This window comes from Erpetoichthys calabaricus, chromosome 1, assembly GCF_900747795.2.
Source record: "Erpetoichthys calabaricus chromosome 1, fErpCal1.3, whole genome shotgun sequence".
Taxonomy (NCBI): domain Eukaryota; kingdom Metazoa; phylum Chordata; class Cladistia; order Polypteriformes; family Polypteridae; genus Erpetoichthys; species Erpetoichthys calabaricus.
In genome coordinates, this window is record NC_041394.2 from 292,366,600 (window position 1) to 292,382,995 (window position 16,396).

At 40.9% G+C, this 16,396-nt stretch overlaps 1 protein-coding gene across 4 annotated transcripts in view; it reads left to right on the top strand.

Annotated features, from left to right (window-relative positions):
- apaf1 (apoptotic peptidase activating factor 1) overlaps positions 1-16,396 on the top strand; it is a 202,141-nt gene that overhangs the window by 13,555 nt on the left and 172,190 nt on the right. The window lies entirely within an intron of this gene.

The window sequence follows — 16,396 nt, forward strand, 5'->3', positions numbered from 1 at the left end:
AATTGCATTTTTTACTGTTTGAAGGCTGCAAGCATGCACAAAAGATGAGCAGTTTACCTGTCAACAGTTTTGCAATAAATCCTGTTGCCAGTGGCAATACCACTGTAGTGAAAAACTCAAGGCCTGTTGAAAATAAGATTGAAATAACTCAGGTTACAGCCTTTTATCGATGTTTATTACTTAAACTTGATTCATTCAATAAGGAGGTGTGCATTCCACTGCAAAATTAATAACTAGGTGCTTAACAAAGTGGAAATGTGTAGGATGCAGCCAAGCTCACAAGAAATACAGGACAGAGATATTGAAGCACAATGCATTGAAGTAAAGATATAGACACACATGCATCAATTTATTTATTCATCTATCTACTGTATATATATTTTTTCTTTATCTAGTTAATTTTACAAATATTGTTTGGTGCAGTATGCGCTTGGATTGCTGTGAACTGCTTATAAACAATTCTTTTGCAAATAACCATAGAGCTGATCACTTTTTTTTCTCATTTAAAATTGTCGCATTAACATTTGCAGTGTTTTTATTTAGTGACAAAACAACCATTGCTAGTTCTAAAAACTGTTACTTTCAACTGTGATCAGTTCATTAATATGACATGGGTCAATTCATTATAGGTCATGAAAGAATTTCTTTCTTTTTCTATGTATGATATCAGAATCCTGTGCTCACTGACACTTTGTAAAGCTCATAAAGCACAAGAGAATCCAATTTTCGTTGTGCTCAGAATTTTTCACTACACAAGAGTTTTCTGGCAATGTGTGCATGCCCAGTGTAGGTGAAGGTGTTATACGCATTTTTGGACGTTTTAGTGTGGACAAAGATAATTTTGTAAATTACTCTAGTGTAGCCATAGTTAATTTTTGTTTAAAAATATTTTAAAATGGAAATGTAGTTTTGTGGACATGCAGTAGCCTAAGTTGTAAGTCACAGGAAAAAATACATAAATCAGTTTACTTTTTTGTCCACTTTTCATCATTAAAAATATGTAGTTTCTTTAGTGGGAACATCACAGTAAAAACTACAGATCTGTACCAAAGCAGTGTACTGTAGTAAATATCAGTATTACTATTGTGGTCATAGGGATATATGCTCCTTTTTGGGACTAAATATTTTATTTTGCTTCAGATTTATTACACAAAAAATGCTTGCAACTAAAGTGCTTTGTCATTTCAGCATGAGCTAGATGACATGAACTTGAATAGATTTTGTGATTATTTTGCCCCAAAATTTGATATTTAATATTTCTTGATTTGTTCTTAAAAGATTGAAGATAAACAGCTTGAATAACATGTTTTTCCAACCATTTTTGTTTTCTATCTCCAATACTTATTTTTGAGTTTCCATTGTATATATTTGCTGGCATCTGTGTCTGCCTGTCAGTAAACATTGCATTTTCTTTCTCTCTCTTTGACTATTGCACAGTCGTGTGAAAAAGTAAGTACACTCAAAAAAATGTTGCTAATTTTTAACATACTATATGTAGATGTATGCAGATTTGATCTTTATTTTAACACTATCATTTAACGTGATATAATATAGCAAATGTCATGAGACACTTGCAAAATTTGCATTTATGTTTATTTAAATTATACAATAGACTGCAAAATGTATGCTACAATAGTAAAGTGCACCCAATCGCTACCTCATATACATACCTAGAATCAGGTGCACCAGATCAGTTACAAATGATTAGAATATCATTAGAGAGGATCTTAGAGGAACTGGTCTTATTTAAACCTCAAAAACTTAGTTTGCCTTGCATTTTGTCGTTGAAGTGTTTATCACCATGCCTAAATAGAAAGTGCTCTCTTAGGCCTTCAGAGCGAAGGTAGATTTGTGTGAGTTGGTTAGAAACATTCCACCTTTTTGAAGAACATCATTAATAAGTGAAAAACATTTCAAACAACTGCCAGCTTGTCCAGGCCAAACAGTCCCAGGAAGATCAGCCCAAGAGCAGAAAGATGATGAAAAAAGTCTCCAGAAGCCCTAGAATTTCATGGGACATAAAAGTAGTTCTTGCCAATGTCAATGTCAAACTGCATACGTTTACCATTAAAAAGAGGCTGCAGAAATTGGATCTACATGGGAAGTGTGCATGGAGAAAACCTTTGCTCTCCAGAAAGAACACCATGACCAGACTAAAGTTTGCTCTTGGACAACTAGGCATAAATCAGAACGTAGGGATCAATGTGATCAGGAAAAACAAGCCAAAGGCCACAGTACCAGTAGACAAATTTGACGAAAACCAAAGACCGCAGTTAACCAGTAGTACCTCTGGGGTATTTTGCTGCTACAGGACAAGGGCAGCTCATCATTATATAATCCATTGTGAATTGTACATTGTTCCAAAGAGTGCTTCAGGATAATATGACACCATTTGTCAGAGGATTGAACCTTAATCGAAAGTGGATTTTGCAACATAACAGTGACCCTAAACAAATCGGTAAATCCACCAAGAAATGGGTGAAATTAAAAAATGGAGTGTTCTGAAATGACCAAGCTGAAGCCCAGGTCCGAATCCTATGAGATGCTGAAGGAGAATTGAAAATGGCTGTGCATGCAAGACAACCCTAAAACAACAAACTAATGAAAGAATTCTGCATTTTGCAGAGGGAAACACTTTCTCCCAGTCAATGTCAGAGACTGCTAAACCTACCTTTCTGCCAAAGAGGAAATACCAGTAATTGGACACAAGGGTGTATTTACTTTTACCACAGATCGAAATGGTATATCTATTCATTTATGTCTTGAACAAATTATAACAAAGTGAAATTTTCATTTTTTTTTCAATTGCATAACCTTGATCAAATCTAGATATTTCCACATATAGGCAGTCCCCAGGTTACGTACGAGCAGGCTTGCTATTGAGAGTGAATGGGGGCAGCGAGGGGCGGTTCATCACCAGCGCACCTCACAGTCACCTCCACTACAGTATGCTGCCTGCAGCGTACGCAACACCACCTCCCCCATTCAACACACAGCCATCCGAGGCACTCTACAATGCTACCCCCTGCCGCCCCGTTCAGCCACAACCGGATCACCGCTTGCAGCATTATCAGCCGCGCACCTAGAACGAACAGGGCAGCCATGTGTGGTGGGTGGTCAGTGAAACTGCTTGCCGCCGGGAGCCACCCGTGGGACACTACACTGCGCGAGCAAGAAATCGCCCCCCTCCAGCCTCCGTCCAGCCACCACTTGCAGCGTCCGCAGGCCAAAGATGACAGAGTGGCAGTTACTGAGGCGCAAGCGTCGCAGCTGCGGCCCCGTTCGTATGTCGTAGGTCGAATGTCCGTAACCTGGGGACTACCTGTATGTTAAAAAAGAAAAAAATATTTTATACAGTGAACTTACTTTTTCACATGACTGTATAGAAAGACATGAACATATGTATATTATACATATACTAGTCATTAAGCCCGTTACAATAACGGGCGTTAGAACAGTTGTCCATATACATTAGTAGGAACAGTCTATATTAAATGACAAGGGACCTTTTACCTCATTAAATTTTTTCCGTAAAATGCCTGTAATTTTCTTTGACAGTAATACTGGCTTTGCTGTCCATAATATGCGTTTAATTTTCTGTGACAACAGTGGGCAATCAGCAGATTCTCCCCAGCAACTGATGTAATGTGCGCGAAAATAAATCTTTTACTTTACACTTTACCGGGCCAAGCTTCTTAATCACAAATCTGACATCCTCAGAGTGAACACTTGCACAACAATGGGGAAGCTGGTCTCCGCGTCTCAGTACCCGATTGGATTTTTCGTGTTTTCTGTTTTAGGTCTTAACTCATTTACCGAAATCTGATTGGATCTGCCGCGAGATATTTTATAGGTCCCGCCATCTCTGTCTTGTGTGACGCGTCAGCCGGCCTTTGAAGCATCCCTCTGTGCCACACGCATGCCCACTTCACCAGAAGACACGGACACATGGACGCACACAGGGATTTTATTAAAGAGGATTGTTATGTTATTTACTTCATTTGTAAATGTTCCAAGTTATTTATTTATATATACACTAGCCAACCCGCGGCGTAGCATACGCCACATAATTATGTATTGATGGGTGAACACTTCCTGAATGACACAGTTGTCCAACTGGGGTGGGTTTGTGGGTACCACTGTGAGTGAATGAAAAGATAGACCCCTGGAGAGAGCAACATACAATTGTCCGTGACTGAAAGCAAGATCGACGCTGTGACGATAGAGGCCACGCTGGTGAAAGTTACTTCGTCTGTAGGAATAAGTTTCAGCACTTGTTCATTAAGGTGTAGCGAGTCTTCGTTGTTCACGCTTAATATAGCTTGCGTACTGAGTTGTTCTGGAGTCACAGTTGAGAAACACTTTTTTAATGTCTTTTAAGCACAGGGAAAAAAATGAACATGTGAAACATCCATAATGTAATAAGGCACCAAGAAAAGTAACATTGCAATAATGCATGCTACGACCCGATCGCTGTAAACAGAAGTGAAAACAGAATCAGGCCCGGTGCATTCTTTAACTGCCTTGTAGCGCAGCGGTAGTGTTGCTGCTTTGCAGTAAGGAGTTTGTGGAAGATTTTGGGTTCGTTTCCCGGTTCCTCCCTGTGCGGATAGCGCTTTGAATAATGAAAACACCGGTATATCAATGTAATGAAGTATTATTATTCTTATGCATCCAGCGCTCTCTCTCTCTCACGGGCGCCTGTATGTGTGTGTGTGTCGCTCGCTCGCACGTGTTCCTGCAGGCATATGCTGCATAATCATTTATTGATGGCTGAACAGTTCCGGAAAGACACAATTGTCTAAAAGGGATGGTTTTGAGGATACAACAGTAAGTGAATGAAAAGATGGAACTCTGGAGAGAGCAACATACAACTGTCCGTGACTGAAAACTGGTTTTGGCAGATACATGCATATCTTTTTGAAAGTTTGGCCCTGTGCCATATTAATTGTCATTGCAAAGACCAATCTAACAGGAAATTGTCTTCGTGTAAAAATAAAAGGCAAATTGTCCGCGACAAACAAACTGTTTTACACGCTGCATACCAACCCGGGGCGTAGTATACGCCGCATAATCATGCTGCTTTTTTAATGTTTTTTAAGCAGAGGGAAAAAAATGAACATTTGCAAAATCCGTAACGCTGCTTTCAGTAAGTACAATGCACACGCGTTTAATTTGTCGGCCACTTTTCGCCAGCCATCTTTTCTGGTTTGGGCTGCTTTTGCAGTGTTACCGCTTGTGCATATTAAATCTTGAAATCCTTCGAGTAACTAATTAACTAACTAACACCCACCCACCCACACACACAGCTTGTGTGAAAAAAATGCGCCCGTACTTTCATAATTTTGTTACAGCCTATCAAAGACTTGCTGATCATGTTTTCTAGACTCAATATACATTGGTTTTTCACTCGGCGTGGGGGCGCGCATTCATCTGGGATTATTACATCCAGCTAGTCTGCTAGACTAATCTGCTACACGGCTGCGTTTGAAAAACCGACTTATCCCGGATGAGTTTCACCGGCATTAATGATTAGGAATCTGGTTGGAACAAAACCCTGCAGCCACAAGGGTTCACCAGGACCGAGTTTGGAAAACACTGCTGAACAGAGACGAAACCGACTCAGGTGAGGAGTTGGGGCGGGCAAAGTAGTTGCAGCTCTTGATTATTCAGTGTTGTTTGCCTGGGTGTCTGATCTGCTCAACGGGATCAGAAATAAAAGGAAAACAATGTGAAGGCAATGTCACAGGTGATCCTGTGGTATAGCGGGTCCACAGCTCCCCTTCAAAAGGCCATTTTTAAATAAATAATCATCGCACTCACAGCGTAGCGAGGGGCGTGGAAGTGTGGCTGAAATGGTTTCCGGGTGGAGTCACGCTGCGGGCATTTCTCCCCTGTGCGACTGACAGTAGTGGAGTCAGGCACAGAGAAGGTCAGCTGCTGAGAGAGCGTCTCGACTGTTGCAGGGCCTGCATCGGTGAAGCAGGTGAGACGCTAATGAAAAAGTGGCACAGGGCTTATTGGTTTTTAACGACTGCTTCCTTCATTGTGTTTTAACCTCAGTTTTAAAGGATTGTTTTACGGATCCCATGGGATACCCCTCGCAAACTGTTTTAGACGATGCATACAGCGATTCACATCCGCGAGAAACATGCCTCTATGAACAGTCAACGTGGCTCAGAGGTGCATGTGGACTCTAGCTCAGACAAACATAAATGGCACCATGTTTTCCGAGTCGTCGCGTCCGAGTTGGTGGGTGTGGCTCTGCGAGTTGTCGTCGTATCCAATGGTCTTTCAGTTGGTGGGCGTGGCTCCATCCTGCGTGCGCCATGGGTGTCTTACTTGTCGGCGGCTTAGTGAATTATATATATAGATGCTTTTTCTTGTCTGTAACAGTCTCTATGATACATGCAGGTTTTTTATACTGTTAATTGTTTTCAAATAGTTAGAACTGAATTTCACTACAAAAGACCGGACTGGTGATCAGTAAATTTGCCTATCACAGAAAGTGATTTTTTTTTCCAGTATCTGTTTTTCTAAACTTTGCAGTAATTTAGTTTTAATTTTTTTTTTTTTTGCTGTAAACTCCCTGTAAACAGAGAGCAAGCAGCAAGGTAGACTTTACCAGAGAGAGAATATTAGCCTTTACATTAAAAAAGTGGAATAACAAACTGAGATAAAGGAATTGGAATACTCATCCTGTGCAGGTAGACAAATGGCAAGAAAAGTTACTTTAATGAATTCAGGCCCTTTATATTTTGTCCTTTAGTTAAAACAGACACTGCTTGTCTGAGTTTGGATGGTGAGTGAGCTAGTATTCAATATAGTGGCTCACATTTTTTAAACAGAAAAAGAAGAGATAAAGAAGAATTTACAATAGGCTTGTTAGCTTAAAAGCAAAATTTGTCAGTTTTACTTATGAACTTGTTAAGCATGTTAGCCTTGTATCTTCTTGATAAACATGTTATGAACATTTTTTAAACGTTTGTACTGTGTTTAATATTTGTGTGCATCATATAGTATATGTTTTGGTAAGAAACAAGTACAGCATTATTAAAATGGTAATGTATATTTATAATTACACCTGAAGAATTAATAATATCTAGTTTAATAAAAGCACAATATAAATATACTAAATGTTTGTATTAAAAGCAAAAAAGCTGTAGTGCAGTTAATGATTAAATCTTATAAGTGCATGTATATTTACATATATATTTTATGTTTAACTGTCAATATCTATTAATTAAGTCATTGTGAGAGAATATTTTTTGTTAGACAAATGGCGAAACTACGGTATTTTAAAAAATTACATTACAGAAGAAATTAAACAATATTAGCAGGTTACAATTTTGAGAAGCATTTTATTTTCTTTTATGCCATATGGATAAATATTTTATGCACATGTTTTCTTAAAGTATGAATTGTAAAGGAATTTTATTTATTTTAGTATTTTTATGGTCACTGAGCAATATGTCTACAGAATTTCATTTTGTTAATAAATACCACCTGTGGTCTACAGTTTAATTTGAAAAATTCCAAAGTTAACATTTTAATATGGAACATAAGGCTTCTATGCATCTGGTTATGCATTAGCTTTTATTGTACATTTTTTAAAGGGAATAAAAAAAAAGAAAGTCTGCACCAGAATTGGCCAAATCAGTAACATGAAATTGGTGATCAGTATTGGCCCTAAAAATCGTGATAGGGCATTCCTAATCTTTACAGAACCAAAGACCAACAGGAAAACATATTTATAAATGTTAAATCGGAGTTAATATGGTAAATGTTGAATGTTCATTATTTTAATTAAGAAGCTTAATTTACATGCTAAGCAAAAATGCAATCTCAAAATGAAAATAAAATGTCTGGTATCTTAGTTTTTCCAATGTGAAAACATTGAATAATTCACATAAAACAAAGATATGAAGGCTGCTGTTTTTATTCCCGCTTGTAACTTTTCAGTAGCGGAGACAGTATATACAGATGTGTTGAATAGATACTTCTGGTATTATGTGAATTAGTGGTTAGGATAGTTACCTTTACTGTCAGTTGTCAGAAATTTTTAGGGCACAAGTTAAGCAGGTGAAGGTGTGTTTTACAATGCATTAAGTCACTGTAGCTATTATCTTCATCCTTTTACTACCTGCTTTCTCATACGCTTGGCATATGTTATAGAACTTTACTTACCAAGGACCTGTTTTGCCCAGGAGATGAGAGAGCACATTGGTGGTGCTACATGTTTGTGAATTGCCTCTTCATATGCAGTAATGTGTTTTATCTTTAGATGTGGTACTGCCTGAGTTGGAGCAGGAGAAGGTCTTCACTGCAGGTCATGGGATGGGTAGAGTGGGGTTCCTAATGTTATTTTTATTTGCACAGTTAGATATGAATGGGTCTGAGCAAAGAAGACACAAATCTGACCCCATCTGACTTTCCTCTGTGAGTTTTTCTCAAACTGCCAAATCATTTCCTCATTATCCAAATTCTACATAATCCCCAAAACAACTATTTAATGTAACAGTTGCATGCCTCAATAAAAAGTGATTATATAACTTATCGAATCACATTTATGAATGATTTTCATTCTGCAGTCGTCTTTTTAAATGTGCTGTTAATGTGTTGTTACACCATTATATCCAGGTGGCTTTAAAACAAGATTTCTCCAATTCCTAACAAGAATATTAGTTTTTTTATACTAGCCACGTTACTTCTCCAAGATAGGCAATTGAATAAGTTAAAAAAACACAAAAAAAAACAAAATTTGTATCTCTTTCTCTGCGTGTACCTTTACTGCCTTTCCTCTGTTAACGCATGTATCTGAATCTATCTTGACTGACTCTGTCATTATTTTCGATGTGCCTTGCTCACTTCCTGTGTGCTTTTATACTTCCCATCTTTGAAGTTGACTCTGAGCTGGCCTCCTTTGCCTTTACTCCTCCTGGTGATGTCTGCAGGCGGCTGTTATCTTCTGCTATCAAAGTGATGTCATCTGCAAAATCCAAATAAGCAAGTTGATCATTTCCATTTCAATCAGTGCCAGCGTCTTGGCTGTTAATCGCCATCTACATGACAAAGTCGAGGGCCAATAGGAAAAGAAATGGTGATAAGATACATCTTTGTCACATTCCAGTCTCAGTCTTAAAGAATACAGAATAACCCAGAACTATCTAAATGCAGCAGCTTGACTGTAGATACAGACTGCTGAAAGTGCTAATGAAACTTTTTGGGATTCCTGTATACCTTTATCATATACCAGAGTGAATCTTGGTTGATACCGTTGAAGGCTTTGTTGAAATCGACAAAGTTTATCCTCAGTGGCCGCTGATATTCCACAGATTGTTCAATGATGTTCTGGAGTGCGAAGATATGGTCACTGCAAGATCTTTCACAATGAAATCCAGCTTGTCCTTCCCTAAGATGGTTGTTGGTCACCTGTTGGAGTCTCCTGAGTCGTATGGAGCAGAACACCTTTTCTGGTACAGATAGGAGGGTGATGCTGTGCCAGTTATTACAATCTGAGATATTGCCCTTCTTTGGGAGTTTGATGATTGTGCCTCTTCTCCAATCCGCTGGAACTTCCCCAGATGACCAGCATCTATTGAACAAACTGGTGAGCTCATGGATGATGGTCTCACCTCTATCCTTGAGGAGTTTGGCTGTGATTTCAGCCAAACCGGCTGCTTTGCCATTCATGTTTCACCTCTTTTGGTGTAATCTTGTCAGTGTTTACCTGCAGTTCGTCCAACACATCCTCATTTTCAAAATCATAGGTGGACTATGCTCCACCCATCTTTCTTCTTGCTCCACCTCTGTAGCCAATACCCTTCTCTTTCATCTTTGACTGGCACAGTCGTAGCGTTCTTTGTGCCTGTGATTATATTGATTATATGATAAAGGGACTTGCTGTCATTTTTCCCTGCTGCTTCCTGTGCCTCTTCATCTTTTCTCTCAATCCACTCTTTTTGTTGGGTCTATAACTTTGCTTTACCAACCAATCAAGCTTGCCTTATCTTTTTGAAGTGGTGGCGAACTCTTCATCTGTTTTTGGCTTATTCACAGCTCTGTTTTGCCAACTTCCGTTGGTCGATCAAGAACCAAGAGCAATCCTGAATCCATTGTCTTCAGGCTACCTCATCGGGAGTTGTGGGATGTGAGAGTTCTATTGTCTTATCAGCGCATCCCACGATTATCTTTTTGAGCAGGGTCCATTTAATCTCGATGGCATTTAACACTTTTAATGCTTGGAATGTGTTCTGTATCTTCAGGGTGAAATTGGCAGCAATGGTTTGATCTTTCAACTTCTCAACTGTGAGGGGCTTCGGTAGCTGATTCTTCTTAACTGTTTGTAATTTGAATTTGGTGGTTGCCTTGACAAGGTGATGGTCCGATCCAGCATCTGTGCCTTAGAAAGTTTAACAATCTTGCATTGCAGTCCTTCATCTCCTGCCGCTGCAGATATGATCAATCTTGTTTCTTGTTCACCCATCCTGTGAATTCTTTTATTTTGAAAAAACAATCCGCCAATGCAAAGACCATTATATTTGGCAGAAGGAAATGAGTCTATTTCCATTTTTGATTGTTTGAGCTGCTGCTGAGTTTGGGCAAATAGATTGCTTATATCCATTCCGGCTTCTTTCAACTTGGTAATTCTAATCGCCTATCACTATCGTGAGGTAATGATTGGGTGTATCTTCGATTACATCCAGTAGCTTCTCACAGAAAGCATTCTTGTCAGCATCCTCCATTGGCGCGTATACCTGGACCACCATCTTGCGGACTAACAAAAACCAACTTGAAATTTTTTGATCATTCACAGTTTTCCAAGAGGTCGGAGACTTTGACATGCGTTTGCTGAGTACCACACCAACACCTCTCACGTGTTGTTCTTCATGGCTCGGATATAAGAACAATTTACCATCACTGATCATTTTTCCACTTCTGGTCCATTGAACTTCATTGATTCCAAGAATATCCATCCGGTAGTTGTCAAATTCATGTAGAAGCTGCCCCCATTGTCTACATTGGTGCATCTTGTGGATGTTCCACGTTGCCTCAACCCTCCTCACTTTCTCATCCGGGCTTGGGACTAGCATTGGCTGAGTTAAACAGGAGCTTGGTTGGAGTGAAATGATGTCCACTGGCTAAGTTAGCTGGTCTTTTGTTGGCTTAATTTGCACCTCTTTGCTGTTTTGGTGATAGTTAAGGAAAAGAATATGCAAATCATTTAAAATTAAGACAAACTAATTATTCTAACTTAGCAGCTGTAACTGACTACTAATTAAAAATCAGACTAGAATTATAAACTGCAGCCATCTAGGGTCTCAGATTGATACTCCTGCTCTAAAATTAGTAAGTAATTAGTAATAATAATAATACATTTTATTTATACAAGGGGCCTTTCTAAGCACTCAAGGACATCGAACAAACAATAAATAAAAAAACACATTATAAACAAAACATAAAACATCAGAAAATATAAAAATTAAAACCAAACAAAGCAACTGTAATCCTAGAGAAAAGGCCATTTTAAACAGATAGGTTTTAAGTTTACATTTGAAGGCTGAAAATAATTCGATATTTCTAAGCTCAGTAGGTAGTGAATTATAGAGCTTGGGAGCAGAACGACTGAATGCTCTGCTCCCCATGGTGGTTGGACGGGTGAGAGGAACAGTCAGATGGATGGAGGAAGAGTATCTAAGGTTACGGGAGGGAATGACAACATGAAGAAGGTTGGACAGATATGGAAGGGCGAGGTTATGAATGGCCTTAAATGTTAATAGCAGAATTTTAAAATCAATTCGAAATTTAATCGGGAGCCAGTGAAGCTGCTGCAAGACCGGAGTAATATGATGAATAGATGGGGTTCGAGTAATGATGTGAGCAGCAGAATTCTGACTAGCTGAAGCTTATGGAGAGATTTATTACAGAGACCCAAGGGTGTGAATTGCAATAATCCAGACGAGAAGTAACAAGACTGTGAACAAGAATGGCAGTGGTATGGGGAGTGAGGGAGGGATGGATGCAATTAATATTACATAGGTTGAAGTAAGCAGACCGGGTGATGTTATTAATGTGAGATTGGAAAGATAGAGTACTATCAAGGATGACACCCAGACTCTTGACCTGAGGTGAAGGAGTTATCAATAGCAAGTGAAAGATTATCGGCTGTGGATAATGATGATTTTGTACCAATGAGGAGAATCTCAGTTTTGTCACTGTTTAATTTAAGAAAATTTAAAGAAAACCAGGATTTAATTTCAGCAATGCAGTCAATAAGCGAAGATGAAGGAAAAGAAGAGGTGGGTTTACTAGCAAGGTAGAGCTGAGTGTCATCAGCATAACAGTGAAAATTAATGTTATATTTACAAAAGATATTGCCAAGGGGAAGAAGATAAATAATAAAAAGAAGTGGCCCCAGGACAGAGCCCTGGGTGCACACCTGAAGTAACAGCGGTGGGTTGGGATGTGAAAGTTTTAAGCTGAATGAACTGTGTGTGGCCTGAAAGGTAGGATCTGAACCAATCTAGTGGAGTGTGGGTAATTCCAATCAAAGATAATCTATTAAGGCCTCCATCAGTCAAAAGCAACTTTGGAAAAGTGTGCTCTAGTTTCCTTTATTGCTGTTGTTTTTGTTGTTGTTGCAGCATTGTTTGTGACTGATGAAACAATCTCTGTTGCAGAGGTCGCACTTGTGGGCAATCTCAGCTCTGTCTGTGGAACAGTGTTGTTTTCTGTGGGCTTGCTTGTCCACTGCTGCTTTCTGGAGTGTTTCTTCCATGGACTTGAGGTGCTGCTTCAAAATGTGTCTGCACTGTGAATGATCAGCTGCAAGTTCCTCCCAGGACTTGGTGTTGATGCCCAGGGCGGAACAGAACCTTAGTGTTGGTCAAGTTGTCCTCCCAGGATATGCCCTGGATGCAGCATAGGCACTGTAGGAGAAAGGTGTTAAGTCGTTTCTTCTACCTGCTGTATGCTAGCAAGTCTTGCTACCATGCAGGAGTGTGCTGATCATACAAGTGCTGTAGACCGCTATCTTGGTCTTGATCATCAGTTTGGTGTTCTTCCAGATGCATGTAGTGAGGTGGGCAAGAGTTCCTGGTGCATTTATAGATTTCAGCATCCAGGGAGAGGTTGTCGGTGATGATGGAGCCCAGGTAGATGAATTGGTGAAAGATCTCCAGTTTGTAGTTGTGTACTGTAATGACTGGCGGTGCCTCAACATCTATCCCCATCATATTGATCCTTTTCAGATTAATGGTCAGACTGAAGTCCTTACAGACCTGGGTAAACCGATCCATCAGGATCTGGAGGTCCCACCGTGAGTGCGTTCCGACAGCTGCATCATCAGCGAACAGCATGTCTCTGATGATGGATTCGCACACTTTGATTTTGGCTCTAAGGTGGGCTGGGCTGAACAGCCTGCTGTTTGATGTGGTGTGTAGGCAAATTCCTTCCCTCGCAGAGCTAAAGGGCTGCTTCAGGAGCACAGAGAAGAAGATGCTGAATAATGCTGGATCAAGAACACAGCCTTGCTTCACTCCTCAGTGGATCTCAAAGGGCTCAGAGGTACTTCCATCATACTGCACTGTCCCGCTCATGTTGATGTGGAAGGATTCTATCAGGGGGTAACCTGTCTTGGTGATGAGCTGGAACAGTGCTTGTCTGCTGACAAGGTTGAGTGCTTTTGTCCAGTCTATGAAGGTAAGGTAGAGGGGCTTCTTCTGTTCTCTGCACTTGTCCTGGAGTTATCGGAGGGAGAACATCATGTCTTCAGTTGATCAGCCAGCATGGAAGCAGAACTGTAACTCTTGGTAGATGTGCTCGGCCAGCTTCTGCAGACATGTCAGGAGGACATGTCTGAAGACCTTGCTAACAATGCTCAGCAGGGAGATGCCTCTGTAGTTGATGCAGTTGTTCCTGTCCCCTTTGTTCTTCTACAGGCTGCTGATTCTGGTATCTCTAATGTCCTGTGGTGCAACTCGCCTTTTCCAGCTCTGGCACAGGACCTCATGTAGTGGCTGTAGTAAGCTGGTCTTGCACTGCTTGATCTGGTCAGTTGGTCATTTTCAGGGTTCTCCTCATGAAGGTGCTCACGGTGGTGCTGTAAATGGTCTCCCTTAGGGCTTCCCATTTCTGTGTGGCCGAGTTGCCGGTCTGTGATGTGCTCAGTTCCTTCTCAAGGGACTTAACAAACTGATAATCAGGTCTGAATAGGACATCTTGCTGACGTGGATGCAGGAGTTCCCTCCTTGCTTGGCTCAATGGAATTTCTTGAGCTGCATCCTGATCTTGCAGCAGACCAAGAAGTGGTCTGTGTCGCAGTCTGCGCTATGGTAGGAGCGTGTCGGTAGTATGTTCCTAAGCAAGGAGTGCCTGACTAGGATCAGGTTCCTGGCTGGTGCCAATGCTTCAAACAAGGGTGTCTCCAACAGACCTTTGGTTGAGGCTTCATTTGGAGGAAGGAGTTGGTTATGTACATGTTGGAAGTATGTACATAAATCCAGCAGTTGTTGTACGTTGTCATTTGTGTTGCCTACTCCATGGCACCCAAGCAAGAGGGCCAGGAATTGTGGTCAGCACCTACTCTGGCGTTGAGGGTGCCCAGCTTATTCCTTATTGGGGCTGCTTCTGATGATGGCTGACAGGTTCTTGTAGAACTCGTCCTTTGCCTCAGGAGTGACGCTCATCGCGGGGACATAGATGCTGACCAAGGTAAAAGGGCCATCAGTGGTGTTGAGGGAGAGACTGAGGAGTCACTGTATGCCATTGCTGCCCAGTTCAACCATCTTCAGCAAGATCTTCTTCACTGCAAAGCCCACTCCATGCTTTCTGTGTTCATCAGAGCTCTTCCCCTGTCAAAAGAAGTTATAGTCACTCTCTCTTAGTGCGCCGGACTCTGCCAGGTGAGTTTCCTGAAGGCTGGCTATGTCAGCATTGAGCTTCTTGAGCTCATTGTTGATCACAACTATCTTCCTGGCATTGCTAAGATGTTTGCCTGGTGCAATGTTTACAGTCTGCCATTTGGATGAATCCTATTCCCCGTGCACCCAATGAGGAAGGTAGGCTGTGGCGGAACACAACCTTTTTGGCTGAGGGCTGCCCAGCTTAAGGCAGGCGGTAGCTGTCCAGTGGGGTCTTAGAATCCCTCCCAAAGACAGAAGTAGCCCTGGTGCAATCTTCTACCCCAGTGTGTCCTACAGTGGGCGCTCGCTCCCTGGGAATGAGTTCTTTTGTGATTGCGGCATGTTACTTAATCCAAATCTATATAGATATAACATAAAAGATGATACCCCTCCCTAGTGATACGGCAGTCAGAAATCACATAGGAGAAATAACTTTATTTAATGTCGGCTTACATTGCAGATAGTACAAAGATGAATGAAGCCAGTGACAAGACCTGGTCGGGAGCGGGGGCCCGAGGAGTGGAGTCTGTTGGGTGTTGTCAGTGCAGATGCGGAAGGCATTCTCAGGAACAGGTGGTGATGTCTTCCATCCGTTCTTTGGCTTCAAAGGTGTGCCTGGCAATGTTCCAAGGCTTTATACTGTTTCTCCATGTGCAGGGCCCCATTTAGATGAGCATGCAATTCCAAACATGGCAACCATTCTCTCTAACTTTGTACTGACTTAACAGATAAAAATAGTACATGCGTAAAACTTCCCACAGTCTGACTGCGCATGGTGTCCATTTGTCCTAGTCTGCCTTTAAGTCATATTGCTTGCTTGGCAGGTCTGTGTGTCAGCTTCTGTAAATAATCTGGCTATGTGAGTAAAAATCAGATTTTATAAGATATATTTGCACAGAGCACAGTAACATATTAAACTTATGCTTACACCGGGTCGAGCTGAGAAGTTTATAACCGGTAACGGGTACTTGCCTTCTTGTGCCGTTGCCAAGGGGTGAAGCTGGAGTATCCTCCAGTGATTTTTTTTTTTTCTTTTTTAAGAGCACAAGCCAAAGAAGAAGGATAAGGAGAACAAGCTGTTACCCATGCAGCAGGCTCCCCTTCTCCACACAGATGATGGGTTCAAAGGAGCAGCAAAGACTGCTACAGTTTGGCATCAGCTGTGTCACAGGAGTTGCCAGCCACCGTTGAAACAACATACGATTGCCTTAGGGGCTCCGGCTCCTGATTTTTTCTCTCTTAAACCCAAATCCTTTATCTCACTGAGGATTGCCCACAAGGCATTGTGAGACCCATGGAGGGTGGGAGTGTCCGTTTTCCCATGCAAAGCCCATGGACTTGCCCATTGCCCATGCTCAAAAATATGGAGGAGATATCTAATATTTTCCAACACATAGCATGGGATGAAGCCCATCTGATCAAGATTATTTTATTTAACAATAATATACTGTAGTAGTCTTGATAAGACCTTTTCCAGTAATTTCTCATCAGTG